We start from the raw sequence: 19035 nt of genomic DNA, 5'->3' as shown, positions 1-19035 counted from the left end.
TTGGGACCAATTTGGACATTTTCACTTAGGGGTGTACTCAGTTTTGTTGCCAGCGGTTTAGACATTAATGGCTGTGTGTTGAGTTATTTTGAGGGGACAGCAAATTTACACTGTTATACAAGCTGTAAGCTGTAACTTTTGTGAGATACTATATGTATTTCATATATCCATCAGTGTTGCCAACCTGCCAGAATAAAATTTACTGACTCAACACCCAAAATTTACTGGCACGGCCAAGTTTTTTCTAGCATTTCTAAAAGTTACAAAATTACAGTTTTAAGTGCAAATTCCAGTACAAAATGCAATGTGATTTAAAGTAGATATTAAGGCAAAAAACACATTTATTATTTTATATTCGATACAGTAAGTAAGTAGCTCAGGGACAGAACCCAATGGCCAGACACACACACACACATGAAATTGACTCTCACAATAAAACTGACCGCAGTGTACAGCAGTAATGATGATGATGGCACCTCACCAACATTACATGTCCCCTCCTGAGTCACAGTGACAGTCTCTCTCCACGCCAGGTGGACCCTTCAGTCCACTCCAGTCCAAACTGCACTGACAGTTCCATCCTGGCTTGCCTTGCTTCCATCCCTCAGACCCACACACGAGGCTCCGGCCACTCTGCTTGGCTCCTTTGCACCATAACCTCACAAAACACGCTCAAGAACTGTCAAACCACCCCCATCGGCACTGCCCAAACACACTGTAGCAAGCACTCGAATGGTCTCAGCAGGCTCCAGACCAGAACATTAGGGTTGCCATCTCATCCCTTTAAACCCAAACACATGTTAATTGTACAGGTTCTGAGGCTAATTTAATGCAGATAAGGCACTGAGTGAGTTTAATTATCACCATAATCAGCCACAGAACCTGTGTAATTAATATGTGCTTGGGTTTAAAGGGATGATGCGGAACATGCGCAGTTCTGAGCCGAGTGTTACAGCCATTTTTTTACTGCCAGCCTTTTCCTGTCACTGTCATTTACTGGCAGGAGAAAAGGGCCCATTTTTTACTGGCTACTTGTAAAAATACTGACGGTTGGCGACACTGACATCCATGTGTTCCTGGAGTTCAGTTTTAAGCTAAGTGAACATTCTACGTGAACAATCTCTACTTCTTTAGTGAATCAACCAGCTTCCTACTGAGCAGTGTGAAAGGGTGATCATCGCTGAGGAATCATTTGCATGTTTGATAATATCAAAAATTTCATCTCCAGGAAGAAACTAAAAAAATTATTGAGATGGTATCATAGAGATCTTTCTGTTGTATTTTTGAACTATTCCTTTATGCTTAAGATTTATTTTTTAAAAGCCCATAAAGCTTGGAAAGGATCAGGGTGGTGGCTTTGCAGGGGCGGATCCAGAGTCTAATCTCGGGAGGGGCACTGCTATAAAATATGTTTTTTTGGGGGCAATTTATATGGGAAATGGCTGGTATTTGTGCTTCAATCATTACGGCACCATGGTTGTTATGGTGTCAGGATGATTGAAGCGCATTATTTCTATTAATACATTGTAATATAAAATTAAATGGTTCAACTCACCATAATGCAGAATCAGTGGGAGCCCTGAGGATGTCACTTGCCATGTCGCCTGCCACCAAATGTGGATTGTCACTTGCCACGTCACTTGTCACCAAATGCGGATTGTTACTTGCCACGTCACCTGCCACACATTGCGGATTGTCACTTGCCACGTTGCCTGCCACACATTGCGGATTGTCACTTGCCACCTCGCCTGCCACCAGATGCGGATTGCCACGTAGCCTGCCACACATTGCGGATTGCCACTTGCCACGTCACCTGCCACACATTGCGGATTGTCACTTGCCACGTTGCCTGCCACACATTGCGGATTGCCACTTGCCACGTCACCTGCCACACATTGCGGATTGTCACTTGCCACGTTGCCTGCCACACATTGCGGATTGCCACTTGCCATGTAGCCTGCCACACATTGCGGATTGCCACTTGCCACGTCACCTGCCACACATTGCGGATTGTCACTTGCCACGTCACCTGCCACACATTGCGGATTGTCACTTGCCACGTTGCCTGCCACACATTGCGGATTGCCACGTCACCTGCCACACATTGCGGATTGTCACTTGCCACATTGCCTGCCACACATTGCGGATTGCCACTTGCCACGTTACCTGCCACACATTGTGGATTGTCACTTGCCACATTGCCTGCCACACATTGCGGATTGTCACTTGCCACGTCACCTGCCACAGATTGCGGATTGCCACTTGCCACGTAGTCTGCCACACATTGCGGATTGCCACGTAGCCTGCCACACATTGCGGATTGTCACCTACTGTGTCACTTTTCTGCAATCTCTCTGCTGCACACAGCTTCCTACACAGTGAGGGCGGAACTGGAGGGATGCAGGGCAGTGAGAGATGATGTCATCTCCCTGCTCCCCTGCCTGCTGGCTTCCTGATTGGCCAGCAGCCCTCCTAAGCCGCCCAGCTGCCCCCCCTCACCGTCCACTCAGCGCGGGTACCCGCGGAACCGACCGCGATTGGACCCGCAGAACCCGCCGTGCGGGTACCCGCGGAACTGGCCGCGATTGGACCCGCGGAACCGGCCGCGATTGGACCCGCGGAACCGGGCCGCAGGTACCCGCGGAACCGGCCGCGGAAACCAGCCTGCCGGTATTCTCGGAGGGGGGGGGCAATTGACCCATTGCCCCCCCCCTGGATCCACCCCTGTGGCTTTGACCTGTGCAGTTTGCAGCAAGGCATTCGGGTCTTAGCAGCTCTTATTTGTAATGCTAATCAGTCTTGTCTTCATTGTTGCTAGTCTAATTAGTGCTATACCTTCCTCACTGGCCTGTTCTGTGAATTGGAATGTTTCTACTATCTGTGCCTGCTGTAATGACCTCTCCTGGAGGAAGATAATGGGGGTGATGTTAATCAACTCCATCACATTGTCCAGCATTATAAGGTTTAAAGAGACCTTGCCACCAGACACAAAATTTTAACAAAAATCTTCCCATAAAATTATACACTCATCGCCACTTTATTAGGTACACCTGTTAAATTGATAATTAGCCAATCACATGGCAGCAACTCAATGCATTTAGGTATCTAGACGTTGCTGAAGTTCAAACTGAGCATCAAGTGACTTTGAACGTGGCATGGTTGTTGGTGCCAGACAGGCTGGTCTGAGCATTTCATAAACTGCTGATCCACTGGGATTTTCACTCACAACCATCTCTAGGGTTTACAGAGTATGGTGACAAAAAGAGAAAATATCCAGTAAGCAGAAATTGTGTAGACGAAAATGCCTTGTTGATGTCAGAGGTCAGAGGAGAATGGGCAACAGTAACTCAAATAACCACTCGTTACAACCAAGGTATACAAAATACCATCTCTGAAGGCAACAACACATCGAACCTTGAAGCAGGTGGGCTAAACAGCAGAAGACCACACCAGGTTCCACTCCTGTTAGCTAAGAACAGGAAACTACAATTTACACAGGCTCACCAAAATTGGACAATAGAAGACTGGAAAAACATTGCTTAGTCTGATGAGTCTTGATTTCAGCTGCAACATTCAGTCGGTAGGGTCAGAATTTGGCGTAAACATGAAAGCTTGGACTCATCCTGCCTTGTATCAATGGTTCAGGCTGGTGGCAGTGATGTAATGGTGTGGGGATATTTTCTTGGCACACTTTGGGCCCCTTAGTACCACGCCACGGCCTATCTGAGTATTGTTTTTGACCATACCTTTATGACTACAGTGTACTCATCTTCTGAGGGCTACTTCTAGCAGGATAATCATCTCAAACTGATTTCTTCAACACTGTACTCCAATGGCCTCCACAGTCACCAAATCCCAATCCAATAGAGTACCTTTGGGATCTAGTGGAACGGGAAATTTGCATCATGGATGTGCAGCCGACAAATCTGCAGCAATTGCATGATTCTATCATGTCAATATGGACCAGAATCTCTGAGGAATGTTTCCAACACCTAGTTGAATCTATGCCACAAAGAATTAAAGCAGTTCTGGAGGCAAAAGGGGGTCCAACCCGATACTATCAAGGTGTACCTAATAAAAATGGCTGGTCAGTGTATGTAGATTTAAAAGAGAAGTGTGGGATTAAAAAAAAAGAAACAATCAAAGACCATTGATTGCTTAGTTTTGAGTCTTCAGCAGGGGCGGCTGGTGCTCAAAATTTTTGAGGGGGTGCAAACAAACTGAAAAATTCTGAAAAAAAAAACATCAATTGCAGTCTCACTGTGCCCATCAAACGCAGCCACTATGCCATCAAACACAGCCACTGTCCCCATCAAACACAGACACTGTGCACATTAAACGAGCCACTGTGCCCATCAAATGCTGCCACTGTGCCATCAAACGAGCCACTGTGCCCATCAAATGCTGCCACTGTGCCATCAAACGAGCCACTGTGCCCATCAAATGCTGCCACTGTGCCATGAAACGAACCACTGTGCCATCAAATGCAGCCACTGTGCCATCAAACGCAGTCACTGTGCCAATTAAATGCTGTCAGTGTGCCCATCAAATGCTGCCATTGTGCCCATTAAATGCCACTGTTCCATCAAATGCTGCCAGTGTGACCCCCCACCTGCTCACCGTCTGCCCAGCACTTACCCTGTCTTGGTGGGGCAGTGGGTGACGGTGACGAAGGGGGTCCTTTAAGCCAGAGTCTCCTGCCATCCTCATCTCCCAACTCCCATCCTCTCCTCCTGACAGGCATCCAATAGCGATGCCTATTGTTTCAGCCAATCAGGTGACAGGTAACAGACCCGAGCACCTGATTGGTGGAGAGGCGGTTCAGTGTTAGGAAAGCGAAGGATATTAACACAGCTGTGTGAACTGAGAGCACCAAGCATGGTACTCGCAGGTTATCGTTTTTGACACTTATTAGAACCTATGGTTCTAATCAGGTGCTTCAAAAGCACCCCTCTGCCACTGTAATCCAGGCGCCCGGTGCCCGAAAAGGGTCCGGGGGCCGGAATGGGGGTTAGGTGTGGCGGCCATGAATAGATTCATGCAATGCATGAATCTATCCATAGTGCACAGAGGGGGTGGCAGAAGAGCGGGGGGCGACGCTCATGCACCTTTAATGCACGGCCGCCACTGGTCTTTGGTGAGCCGGCTCTGTGCTCTGCCCCTCCAGAGCTCAGAGGAGTGCTGGGCTGTGAAGAGGGCAAAAGTGTCTGTCTCAGGCTCTCGGCAGCAAGCTGAATGGCTGACCACCTGCCAGTCAGGCATCTAAATGAATCTCGACATTAAAGTTGGGATCCCTCCAGAGTCTGGATTTTAGCCCACTGTTGGCTGAATATGGGTCACAGAACAAAGTGCACTCCTGTGACCCCCAGAAGAAGTAGGGCGAAAACTTTGGCTCTACTTCACCTTTAATGTATCTCATGTATGTTATTGACCTGTAAAAGCCTCCCTTGTGTGAACACCCAAAAGCCATGAGAGTGCTGCTGAGTGCCACCATCTTAGATATGATGTCAGCAGCCCCAGTAGACTAAGAGCGGTTTTATTTTCCTTCACTTTTGCCCAGCACCTACATAAAAGGTTAAGTAGGGAGGTGAAGGGAGGGGTGGAGGAGCTGGGCCAGAAAAGACAGTAGAGAAGAGAAGAAGGACTATGATGTACAAGATAGGAGGGGGCTGCAAGTAAGCATTTACAGTAAAAACGTGTTTGTCAGTGTCTCTGTTTGCATAACCCACTGCTGACAATGAGAACCCAGCGTGTCACATGACCCGCCCGAAGACACCTTAAAAATGCATAAAGCAAAATAAGGCATAACATAATACTGGGCGTGGGGGTGGAGGGAATTGGAGGTGATGGGTTGAGCTTTAAAGAGCCTGTCCACCCAAAACAAATTTTTCAGACTTTTCTCAGATGCTTATTACCACTGATATCAGAAGGGCGTAACCCACACTTCATCTGCCAATAACAAGATTAAAAATACAGTTAAGTGGTTTCAGTAGGATTTTACAAGTGCCCAAATATAATGGGCCCCTTTACCTCCTTTGTGATAGGACTACAAAGCTTGCTATTTAAATACACTGTGTAATATTCCCAATTAGCGCGAACGCGGCATACGCCAGTTCTATGTTGTGTAATTCTCAAACGTGCTCATCCGTCAGCATGCCAACGGATTACGTTGGAACACATGTAACAGCATCTGTTACATATTAAGTGCCATGTATCTAATAAAGTCAGTCATGTTGCAAAAAGTGTCAGGATACTGCCTAACAATGGCCAGACTACAAATTATCAGCCAAGAAAGGCTTCATCAAGGAAGTCAGCAGATAACAGGTAAAGATCAAGTATTAACAAGTGAGTTATATGAGGATCAAAATATAAACCTCTTATGCAGAAGGCTGGAGCCCATAGGTAGTGCTGCCAAGGAGTATACATAGTACAGTATCTCACAAAAGTGAGTACACCCCTAACTTTTTTTTGTAAATATTTTATTATATATTTTCATGTGACAACACTGAAGAAATGACACTTTGCTACAATGTACAGTAGTGAGTGTACAGCTTGTATAACAGTGTAAATTTGCTGTCCCCTCAAAATAACTCAATACACAGCCATTAATGTCTAAACCACAGACAACAAAAGTGAGTACACCCTAAGTGAAAATATCCAAATTGGACCCAATTGGCCACTTTCCCTTTCCCGGTGTCATGTGACTCGTTAGTGTTGCAAGGTCTCAGGTGTGGATGGGGAGCAGGTTTGTTAAATTTGATGTTATCTCCCTCATTCTCTCATACTAGTTACAGGAAGTTCAACATGGCACCTCATGGCAAAGAACTCTCTGAGGATCTGAAAAAAAGAATTGTTGCTCTACATAAAGATGGCCTAAGTTTTATGGCTGTGTGTTAAGTTATTTTGAGGGAACCCCAAATTTACTGTCCCCTCAATTGTATCCTATACATTAAGGTGAAAAAACTTCTGACACTGATCAGCCCCCCGTTTTACTCACCTGAGCCTGTTCGTTCCCTCGGTGGAGACGCGCTCACCCTCTCTGCTCGGGGTTCTTGGGTCTTGATTGGATAGATTGATAGCAGCGCAGCCTGCTGTCAATCAAATCCAATGATGCGGGTGTCGGGGAGCGGGGCAGAGTTCGGTATTCTGCATCTATGAACGCAAATGTTGGACTTGGGAGCGTGCCTGCAAGGTAACCCCCCGGGAGAGCGCTTCTCCTAGGGGGTTTACCAATGCGAGGAGGAGCTGTGAGCACCATTGGGGAACCCCAGAAAACTATGATTGGGGCCACACTGTGCAAAACAAACTGCACAGTGGAGGTATGATGTGTTTGTTATTTGAAAAAAAACAGGGTTTACAACCCCCTTTAATAGGTAAAAAAAAATGATTGGTTAAAACCACAAGTGCTTTTTTCACTAGTATTTTTTTATATTGGTAATTTATTAAAAATCAAAAGATGGTTTAAGGTTGTAAGAATACCGTATATACTCGAGTATAAGCCGAGATTTTCAGCCCCTTTTTTTTAGGCTGAAAGTGCCCCCCTCGGCTTATACTCGAGTCACCGCCGTCTGTCTACCCGATCAGCGTGTCGTGCAGACAGACGGCGGCCATTCCACTATTCAAAAGCCGCGCCTCCCTGTCTGTGATAGGCGGAACACTCAATTTCCCAGCAGTCAGTGGTCCGCCTATCACGGACATCCGCTCATCCTCATACTACGGACGAGGATGAGAGGATGTCCGTGATAGGCGGAACACTGACTGCTGGGAAATTGAGTGTTCCGCCTATCACAGACGGAGGCGCGGCTTTTGAACAGTGGAATGGCCGCCGTCTGTCACAGACGAGGAGAAGAGGTGCGGCGATCCTGGCATGGCCGCCGTATGTTTTTACATGCAGATCGCTGCAGAAGGACACAGGCTGCAGAAGGACAAAGAGGCACAGGACACAGGTAGGCTGGACACACAGGGATGGACACACAGGGATGGACGGGACACAGGGATGGACGGGACACAGGGATGGACAGGCATGTCTCACCCTCGGCTTATACACGAGTCAATACGTTTTCCCATTTTTTTTGTGGTAAATTAGGGGCCTCGGCTTATATTCGGATCGACCTATACTCGAGTATATACGGTATCTGAAAATTTCTCAGTATATGGCCACCACTGGGCTGTCTGGCCATTTGGACTATGATTGTTTAGAAGTGTATGTCTCTTCAGTGGCTGTGGAATGTGCTGATCATTGGTGTGCACAGCCTATTGGATTAGGGTGTGCACCCCAAAGCTCAAACACATATGCGTGTGCATGTGTATACATTATATACTGCCGGTGTCAGTAGAGCAGTGGACGATGTCAGTGGGGCAGTGGGTGGTGTCAGTAGTTTTTATTTTTACGATTATTTTTTTTTTTTTAAATGTTATTATTATTATCTACTATCTAATTTTAGATTTTTAATTCATTTTTACATTTTTTTAGAAGCCCCATTAGGGGGCTTTGGTGAAATATTGCGGGTCTAAACAGGGGGCATCTGCAGCACACAAGGTGATTAGGGTATGCCCAGGCACACCTGGCTCACCCTGTGCGCAGACCTATGGTGCTGATGTACTTAACGTATTTTGCCTGCCCCATGTACAGGGCCAAAGCTGTTCTCTTCCAGCCTCCCCCAACTCTTATTTTTCCTCACAATGACTCTATCTCTGGACAATGTGACTCTTCAGGCAGGTGCAACAAGAAGAATCTGAGCCTGGCCAGATCACCAGCTGCTGTCCCTCCACTATATATAAAACCGGCACATAATTCCAGGGTAAAGGAGACACAAAAAACTTGCTCACCCTTCCACTGACCCTTCTCTTGTTCACTGATGTCTTTGTTTAACAAATGTTGAGCTCAGGCATCTGAAAGGAGTGATGTGGAGTGTTCACACAAGTACTGAAGAGATCTTAATTACAGTCCTTTTATATTGCCAGAGACCAGAGCTTGTCTTGGGTGTCTTTAGAATAATGTAATCGCTTACATTGCTAAGTAGCCTTGGTCTAGGGTGTACAGGGGCAACTAAAGAAAAGGACTTCCAAATTTCCAATAAAACACTTGATGTAAAATATATGTTTTATGCAGATCTTTATGTTTGTATTATTGCAAGCATAGTGGTTTTGTGGTTAGCACTTATACCTTGCAGCACTGGGGTCCTTGATTTGAATCTCCACCAATACACTATCTGCATGGGGTTTGCATGTCTTTGCTTGGGTTTTCTCAGTGGTATCCTGGTTTCCTTGTGTAGCGGATGACATTTGGTATCAAATGTCACACGCCTGTAAATTTAGTTTTTGGCCTCAGAACAGTAGAGGTTCTGAGGGTTAATTGTGTGGTTAGGCCTTTACACCAGTCTGGCCAGGCTGTGTTTGAACGCTCTGCCTGGTCATGTGGATGGTGAGGTGCACATGACAGGCAAGAACTAAGTCTGGTTGGGTGTTTGGTTATCGGCCTTCTCAGAGCCAATCAGCGGGAGTGCCAGGGCTGAGGAGTCTGGGAGGGGGTACTTAAACAGGTGTGGGTCACGTGTTCAGGGTTCCAGAGTTGTTCGAGAGACCCGTGTGGTCTGGTCTGGTTCCAGGACCGGGGTAGCCCCGTGAGGGTTCCCGGTCACGGGGTGTTCGGACCGGGGTAGCCCCATGAGGGTTCCCGGTCACGGGGTGTTCCTGGCAGTGGCCACTGATAAACCTGCCTGGTCTGGGGTAGGGATCCGTCTGTTCCCGAGTCTCGGAGCCTGCTGGTCCAAGCGCAGTAACTGAGGGGGGATTCAAAGTGTCCGGGTGTGCTTTCGGCTTGGAGGGACACCGCAGCTCGTGGAAGTGACCGGGGGAGGACTCTTCGGAGGAGGGCTGACACTTGGCATCCTAGGAAGTGCCTGGTTACTGAGTTGAGAAGGACATTGACAAATTCACATTTTTCCAGTACCATAAAGGAGACGGGAAACGTTCCAGGTACAGAGGAAAAAGGTTCCTGTTTGCCCTTAGTTATTTGTTCAAGTTTGAGTCAACGTGCTGACTGCCATGATCTCTGGCTAGAGATCTGTTAAGCCTTGAAGTACCCAGCTGCGAGTGGCTACTCTCTGGGTGGAAATAGAGACTTTGCTAGACCTGCAGTTCAAGGTGCCTAAGTTCTTCACCCGTGCCCTCTGTTCCTAAGAGACTGTGTTAATTGAAAGTTCTCCTGCAAAATAAAACCCTTGTTAAAGGACTTCATCTGAGTTAGTGTACAAGTCATTGGATATCAACCCTGGGAACCCCTAGAAGTGGAAGAGCAGGCCAAGAGAAGGTAACCGGTAAGCCCATTCAGTCAAGGCTGCCCTTCAATGGGTTATGGCCACTACACTTGCATACTCTAAAGACATGCTGGTAGACTCTCATCTAATTTGACCCTAGTATGTGAGTACAAATTGGCTATGCACACGTGTTATCACTTTCTGCATGCTGGTTCAAAGACCAAGCAGTTCGGGAAGATTGAAGAAAGACCTGGCAATCTACTTTGTAAAAATACTTCACCAAGGAGATACTATGGGAAAAGGTTCTCAAGTGCATCAGATGTAGTGCCTAGAGAGCTGACCCATAGAATAGATGTCAGCCCTGATCGGATGCCAATCGGGTGCTGGTTTTATAGCTGTTCTGGCTGGCTTGTGTCAGACAGGTTCCTGTACACACGGGCCAAATGTCGGCTGATATTCGGGCTGTGTGTACCAGGCTTTACAGGTACCTCATTATTTGTTTCCAGATATTCTTTCACCTAGGCACTCTTACTAGATAACATTGCATAGTCAGTGACCTGACGTTTCTATTCTCTGCCTCCAGCCTGTGATTGGACAGTGAAGGGAAAGACAGATGCTCAGGAAGTCATCACTTTGCTCTCCCTTGTCTAAAAAATGTTCAAATGTTTGACTGAGAACTTATTGTTTTTTGTATAGCAATAAGGTTCTGATGGGCTGAAAAGTAAATTTAGTAGTCCTGTATGAAGAAAAATAATTATTTTACTTATGAATGCATAACAGGGCACAATAGTGTTTTTCATATATTTTACTATGCTCTCATTACTTTGTAGCAGCTGTTCCAAATACCCAGCACTTATTATTAATTACAGGCATTTGTATTATGCCAATAATTTACATAGTAGAACAAATAAATGACTGGACCTCTGTGCTACTAAGAGTGAATCTACAGGCTAGTAATAGCCACCAATAAGGTGATATGTCTTAGGTTCCTGCTTAACACCTATATTTGTTCCCATATAAACCAAAAACAATATAACAGTGAAAAGTGAAGCGCTACCTCTCTAGCAAAATAAAAATTGGCGAATATTAAAATCCAGAAGGAACTGTGAAAACTCCAATTAATGGTGTAAATAATAATCACAAACTAACAAAAATAGTGGTGACTTCCAAATATTGGGCCTTAAATAGAAATGATAACTGTGTATGGTACAGTGGCAATAATAAACAATGATAATAAATGTTCAAATTAATATTTAAAAATGACTGTGATCACGTGACCACCCTAGCTATATCACGGATGGAATCAGTGAATATAAACATCTACTGAAAGTGTATTATGTCCATGAAAAAGTGAACATGCCAAAACACTCAGTGATAACAATCCTTAAAAATCAAGCTTCTGTGATTACTGTTCTTCACGAGCAGATTACCATGTGCCCTCCACCTGTCACACTATGTGCTCACCTCATATGGAGACCTTGCAAAGGTCCATGCAAGCCTTCCTCTTAGGGGCATAGCTTCAATGGCTGACGGCTTACCTGTTGTTCCGGGGACACTTGTTTCCTTTCTGCAGTTTACCTCATGCAGGTGCTCATGAAATAGGAGAAACTAACATAGTGCTGAACTATTAAAAAAAAAAAAAAACTTTCCTAATAATAAAATAAAATAATAAAATGTAGCACCCTTTTAGGTAGGTGCTAGAAAGAGTATCATTTTTGAGTTTCCCTGCTTAACAGGGGTGCTGTTAGGTATATTCAGATGCTCTCTGCCAACCAGGGAGCAGTGATCCATTGATGGGGTCTGCTCAGTGTGCTCAGATGTCCATGTTGTCTGTCTAGTAGTTTATGCTGGTCCAATAGGACAGGGCATATTGGACAGTGGGGGGAAACCTGACAAATGGGAGCATTAGGCAGTAGTTACAGCCCTGGCCATTGACAGAGGAAGGTGCCTCAATGCACGCTGGGTGACTGTATATATGCCTAGAGCACATGTGCTTGGGGTCTTTGGCAGGAGAACAGGGTCCTGGAGGGAGCTGCTGTCCCTCCTCTGTACAGGCTGCCATGCGGCCTCAGGTGGCCGACCTGAGGACTGGAGCTGCAGACCCTGCAACCCAGATGTCCTGCACAGCTAACTAGAAGGGAGACGCGTTGGAGGATCTTTTCCTGGCTACTGTGAGTACAGATCTGTGTCTAGGGGCCTGTTCTGTGAGAGTCATCCCTTCAAGCTAGAAAAGTCAGTGGATGGGTGTCAGGCAAAGGGGATACTGGTGAGTGTCTTGAAGAATTATGGTTCATTGAGTCTGCTACCAGAGCAAGCAAAGAACTTATTCTTCCATACAACTATAGTGTAGTGCAGTAGAGAGTCTGCTATTCAATCCAATTTAATGAGGCCAAGTGAGATTTGTTCTCATTTGTGCAAAGTTCCAGTTGGAGTATCCCACTAATCCCTTTTCCTATCCAAGTTCTACCAATAAATAAAAACTACCAATAAAAAAAAAAAAATACCCTAGACTGGTCATTGCATAATGAGCGGAAGAGTGTACGGGTTATCGTGTGAAAATACCAAAGTGTCTGGCTGCAGAATAATCAGAGGGAGGCCCAGGGAAGACTATACTCAGCAACCCCCAAGGGGCAGTGCTACAAAAAAGATATAGATATATATAGAGGAACCAGAGGAAGAAGATACGTTGGAGCTACGAGGGTGGGGGGACATTCTTCATTTTTAATAAAGGACTTTGTAAAAAAATGTTTTTTATTTATTCTTGCCACTTTTTTGGGTAAATGAGTAGAGCTACAGTGTACCCTAAACTCCTTCACATAGGGTGAGGGGGACCCGGGATCTGGGGTCCACCTTGTTAAAGGGGGCTTCCAAATTCCGATAAGCCCCCTGCCCGTAGACCCCACCACAAACACGCCCAGGGTTGTCGGGAAGAGGCCTTTGTACCCATCATGGGGAAAAGGTGCTTTGGAGGTTGTGGACGCAGAGCCCCCCTGTCCCAAAGCACCCACTCACCCATGTTGAGAGCATGTGGTCTGGGATGGTTCAAAATGAGGGGCGAGCACCCACCGACCTGCTGGGCTGCATGCACAAATAAGTGGCTGGTATGGATTTTGGGGGTTACCTCACACCATTTTTATTTTGGTGTGGGTTTCTCCTTAAAATCCATATCAGACTGAAGGGTCTGGTATGGTCTTGGGGGGGGGGGGGGATCCCACATTTTTTTTTTTTTATATAAATTTTGGCGTAGGCTTTCCCTTCAAGATCATCAGAGAACAAGTCGCATGCCACAAGTTGGATCAGTTAAGGTGATGATCCGACTTGGATGTGACTTACGTTCAAATAAATGGGCTGAAATCGTACACAAGTCGGACCAAAGTAGTGCAGGAACCTTTTTCACAGTCGGAGTGTATGTCGCACCAGTGTGAACCGGGCCTAAACTGGGAGCCCTGAGCTATCCTCAGACCTGAATATTAAAGAGGAAGTAAACCCTGATGGGTTTACTTCTTCTTTGTTTCCCTGCAAAGGTAAAGCATAATGGGCAACTATGCATCGCATAGTAGCCCATTATGTGTCACTTACCCAACACAGGAGTCAGCGATGTCACCACTGTCCCTTGTAGTACGGAGCGTCCATCTTCTTCCGGGTATCGCTGCTCCGGCCACTCACAGCACCGGAACCGGCGATGACGTCACACCTGTGCATGGGCACGGGAGCCGCCACTAACTGCATAGTGTGCCTGCGCACCACTGTCTACGGTGCATGCGCCGTAGACAGCAGTGACTGTCTTTTAGTAAATGTAGGAGATATTTCTTGGACCTACAGGTAAGCCTTGATCTAGGCTTACCTGTAGGTCAAAGTGGTTTGTAAGGGTTTACAACCACTTTAAATGACACTGCACACCTGAATACTCAGCGAGGTTACAAATATCTACTAGCAAAACCCAGACACAGGATTGACTGTTCCAATCCAGGGCTGCAGAATCCAGAGAAAGCCAAATACACAGCTTTCTCTGCCCAGAAACACTAGTCTAGAACATTGCATTTAACCTAAATGTGAATTCTGCATCACATTTTCCTATCTTCTCACAGTGACAGAGTCTCGTACTGTCACACTACATATACCGGTGATCATTTAGAAAGGAGTGAATTAAACTACCAGCATGTATTTGAAGTGTGGGAGAAAACCCACTCAGGGACAGGGAGAACATGCAAACTCATAGCTTCCACCAACTGTCCCTCCTTTAAAGCTTAGTACACACCAGTAGTTTTTGTTTATTCAATCCAGCAGGGCTGAACTAAAAAAAAAACTGACAGCTCAGGAGGAGCCGCTGTACCAACTTCTTGACGTTAGTACAGTGATCTCCCCTGCTGTGCTATTGTGTTCTGACATGGGCACGCCCCCCCCCCCCCCCCCCTGCCAGAACACTCCAGTCAGCAATCTCAGCCAGTGGCCAAAAAGGCCGGCCACTGTCAGACCAACTCCAGTACACACGGGCCAAATGTTGGACAGTTTCTACTGAACCAGCCAATGCCATCTGACATTCAGCTCGTGTGTACAAGGCTTTATATTGACTGTCCCTCTTTTGAGACCAAATCCCTCTGTCCCTCGTGCAGCCTCAGTTGTCCCACTTTTTGATCTAATCTGTACATCTCCATACAAAGGTAGTATTTTACTACCAAAAAGTGTTATGCTGTACTAAACTTTTTATCCAACCTCTGCATTTGGTATTTTGAAAAGCCAATACAAAGGAAAAGTAGAGGTAAAAAAAGCACTTGTGTGCTTTAGCCAATTACTTTCTGCATATCAGATCTATGTGGTCTGTGTAACCAGGGATGTGGCAGGGACATGTTCTTTGTGTACATAATGTGTGCTAAAAGTTGTCCCTTTTCATCATTTCAGAAAATGGTGAGGCAAGCAAACTCCATTCAGATACTGTCCTGGCTGGGATTCAACCCGAAGTCCTAGACACTAATGCCTGGTACACATGGAAAGTTTTCCTTTGTTCAACCCAGCAGGCTGAAAAACAAAACGAAGGAGGAGGTATCTGTACTAACTATGCAATGTTAGTACAGTGATCTCCCTGCTGTGCTATTGTGTTCTGAAAAGATGACTGACCCCCTTCTCTCTCTCTCTCTCCCCTCTCCCTCTCTCTTTTTTTATCTATCATCTTTTCTTTCTTTCTGTCTTTCCTTCTTTCTCTCTCTCCATTTCCCTCTATCTCTCCGCCTCTCTCTCTCCATCTCTCTCTCCGTCTCTCTATCTCTCTCTCTCCGTCTCTCTATCTCTCCCTCCTGCTCTCTCCGCCTTTCTCTCTCTCCATCTCTCTGATCTCTCCCTAACTCTCTCTCTCTCTCTCCATCTCTCTCTCTCCCTCTCTCTCTCTCCCTCTCTCTCCATCTCTCCCTCTGTCTCTCTCTCCATCTCTCTCTCTCCCTCTCTCTCTCTCTGTCTCTCCCTCTCTCTCCATCTCTCTCTCTCCCTCTCTCTCTCTCCCTCTCTCTCCATCTCTCCCTCTGTCTCTCTCTCCATCTCTCTCTCTCCCTCTCTCTCTCTCTGTCTCTCCCTCTCTCTCCATCTCTCTCTCTGTCTCTCTCCATCTTGTCTCTCGCTCTCTCTCCATCTCTCTGTCTCCTCTCTCGCTCTCTCTCCATCTCTCTCTCTCTCTCCCTCCATCTCTCTCTCTCCCTCCATCTCTCTCTCGCTCTCCCCGCCCCTTCCCTCTTTCTTTCTTTCTTTCTTTCTTTCTTTCTTTCTTTCTTTCTTTCCTACATTTTACACATTCAGTGTGAAACTCAGCTGTCTTGTTACTACTGTGCTTGCAGTTTAATGCTTAGTACTGATTCATAGTATTTCATTCACTTCCCTACCCTCACCCACACACACTTCTTTGTTACACTCAAAGACAGTGCCATCTAATGGCCATACAGTGGTACTCCAGGAGCACTGCAGGAGAGCAGAACTGAGCTCCTCATTTAAAACCCTGAAAGCGAGAGACTCTTTGCAGATATGGTGTCACTAAGTGTACATTGTTCCTCGTTTAGAGATTAATAGCCCCATGTATACAGGTATATAATGATTCTTAAGTGCAGGGATGGATGCTAACTGTAATTTGTTTAAATTATGTAGGCATGGAAAACAGGTTCTGCTGGTGCTGTATAATAAGTGCAGATGTGTTTATATATTGAACTATTAACAGAGATATAAAAACGTAATCTTTTACAACTGGCGCTGTATGACTGTACGATAAAGAAAATTCTTACACCACTTAACTTTAACTTTCTAAAACAAAACAGGAGGTTGTGTTCTGAATATTAAAAGTTTAGGCTAAATTAGTGACTTTGGCCCTATGCGCTCCTTTATTTGGCTCTTTTCCTATAGCCATAGACAGAAGTGGCTGCACAATTTTCCATGCATCTAAATTTAATATAAATAACTGTTATTTGGTACAGCTGAAAAAATAATTCCTTAGCAGCACAGTAGAAAAGGTTGCTAGGCAACATGACAGCAAATGATACCTGTAATTCATGACTTTGTATATCTTCTTCCTGCTGCAATATGTGCATCTTCCAAAGAGTTTTATGGAGCTGTTCTTTTATATAGTCAAAAGTTTGTAGCCACCTGGCCATTTCACCTATATGAGCCTGTTGGACATTCTATCCCAAAACAAAAGGGCATTAACCCCTTGGCGCTGATGCCTCCGGGCCCTTTAAGGGGATTCAGATGCTGGGAGGCGGGGTCTAAGATTACATGTGATCACGTGTGTAACTGTACCGTGAGCATGCATGTGTTTACATGCTGGTACGCAAATATGCGGCCTCTCAAGTTTAAGGCCCACCTGCTGAGAGGCCGCATATTTGCGTACTGCCGGTCCCAAGAAGTTAATATGGAGTTTTCGCCACTTTGTGGCAGTACCAGCCTCCTCTCTTCTGTGACAAGATCTTGGAGTTTGTGGGAATGTATGCCCATTCAGCCAAAAAAAGCTCCAATTCATCCCAAAGGTGTTCTGTAGGGTTAAGGTTAGGGCTCCGTACAGGACACTCAAGTTTCTCCAAACAGAACTTGTCATACCATGTCTTTATGGAGCTGGCTTTGTACACGGGAACAGTCATCCTGAAACAGAAAAAAAGTCTTCCCCAAACCATTACTACAAGGTTAGAAGTGCAAACTTGTCTAAAATATGTCTATGTATGATGAAGTAATAATAGTACTTTTATCTGGAAACATCTGATCTTGTAGGAACATGGACAAATGAGTATAGGACTTTGAGGGTTTTTTGCCAGGGTAAGGGTAACTTAAAGCGGTTGTATACCCTTAAAATAAGGCTTACCTGTAGGTAAAATGAATATTTCCTAAACTTGTACAGTTTGGAGATATTCACTTTGCATGCAGCCACTGACGTCAGTGGCGCATGCACTGTGAATGCCGGCTGAAGGTCTGGCAGATGCTGGCGGACCTTGCCGGGAAGACGACTCCCCTGCAAAAGAATCATACTTACCTATGTAGGTGGATGCTGCATCCCCTCCTCGCTCACTGGAGTCCTGGACTGTGGAGGGGACAGGAGAGGCTTGCTCAGGCACTCAGTGGCTTGCAGGGAGGCTGAGCCAGGTGCCGGTCCAGGGTTCTGGGTAGAACCCGACTATATGGTTGCAATCTTTTCCCACCTTGCATCAACCTTGTGATGTCAGCTGATAGCGGGCTTCAGCCAGTTGTCTGCTGAAAACGGGTCACAGGAATGCAGAACGAACTGCACTCCTGTGGACCACAGAAGAAGGGCAGCCAAACAAGCTTTGGTTGTACTTATTTAATCTCTTCTAAAAGTTAACAGACACTTCAACTTTTCTCATTAGGGCCATGAAAGTTCATCATCTGATTGAAATAAATTAGTCACTCTCATTCAGGATCAGTATTCAAAGACATGATGTGGAACAAACAGGTGGAACTCTGACACAAAGTTTGTTATTATACCTGCAATGTATTGATCACCCAGAATTAAATGTTTTTTTTCCTCAACAAAAGTGGAACCTTGGTTTGAGTAACACGGTTAACAAGCATTTTGAAAGATGAGCAACTTTAAAAAAAAAATCCTGACTTGGTTTGCAAATGCTGTCTTGCAAAACGAGAAAGCTAATGTGGTGTGCAGTAGCACATTTGGCCAAAGGTGTGGGGGCGCCGGTGACACTCGAACGGTTCGGAGCCATTCGGAAATACTTGGAATCACTCGGAAATACTCGGATACACTCGGAAATACTCCATTCCTAAGTGTGTCCGAGCCTTTCTGAGGGTTTCCGAGTTCAGCCAAGCTGTTCCCGAGTATTTCCGAGGCTTTTTGGCGCCCCCGCCTCTGGCCACATGCAGTATTGCATGCAATAGAAGTCAATGCGGAATGAATTATCTTCGTTTCCATTGACTTCTATGGGGAAACTTGGTTTGATATGCGATTGTTTTGGATTACAAGCATTCTCCTGGAACGGATTATGCTTGTAATCTAAGGCCGCGTACACACGAGAGGATTGTCCGTCCAACTTAGTCCGCTGAAACGTGTTTCAGCGGACAGTCCGCTCGTGTGTGGGCTTCAGCGGACTTTTTCAGCGGACAGTCTGGCGGACTAAGTCTTTCGGAATTTCCGTAATACAGTCCGTCCAAACTTGGTTTCAGCGGACAGTCCGCTCGTGAGTAGGCAAGTTGGACGGACTAAGTATGGCGCATGCTCAGAAAGGATTTACACGGCCGAAGGTTGCATTGCAGTGTATTGGACGTCGTATTTCTAGTCCCGTCG

Source organism: Lithobates pipiens, unplaced genomic scaffold (assembly GCF_037356315.1).
Source record: "Lithobates pipiens isolate NorthernLeopardFrog02 unplaced genomic scaffold, aLitPip1_a1.2 Scaffold_8, whole genome shotgun sequence".
Classification (NCBI taxonomy): domain Eukaryota; kingdom Metazoa; phylum Chordata; class Amphibia; order Anura; family Ranidae; genus Lithobates; species Lithobates pipiens.
This window is presented reverse-complemented; position numbering follows the sequence as displayed.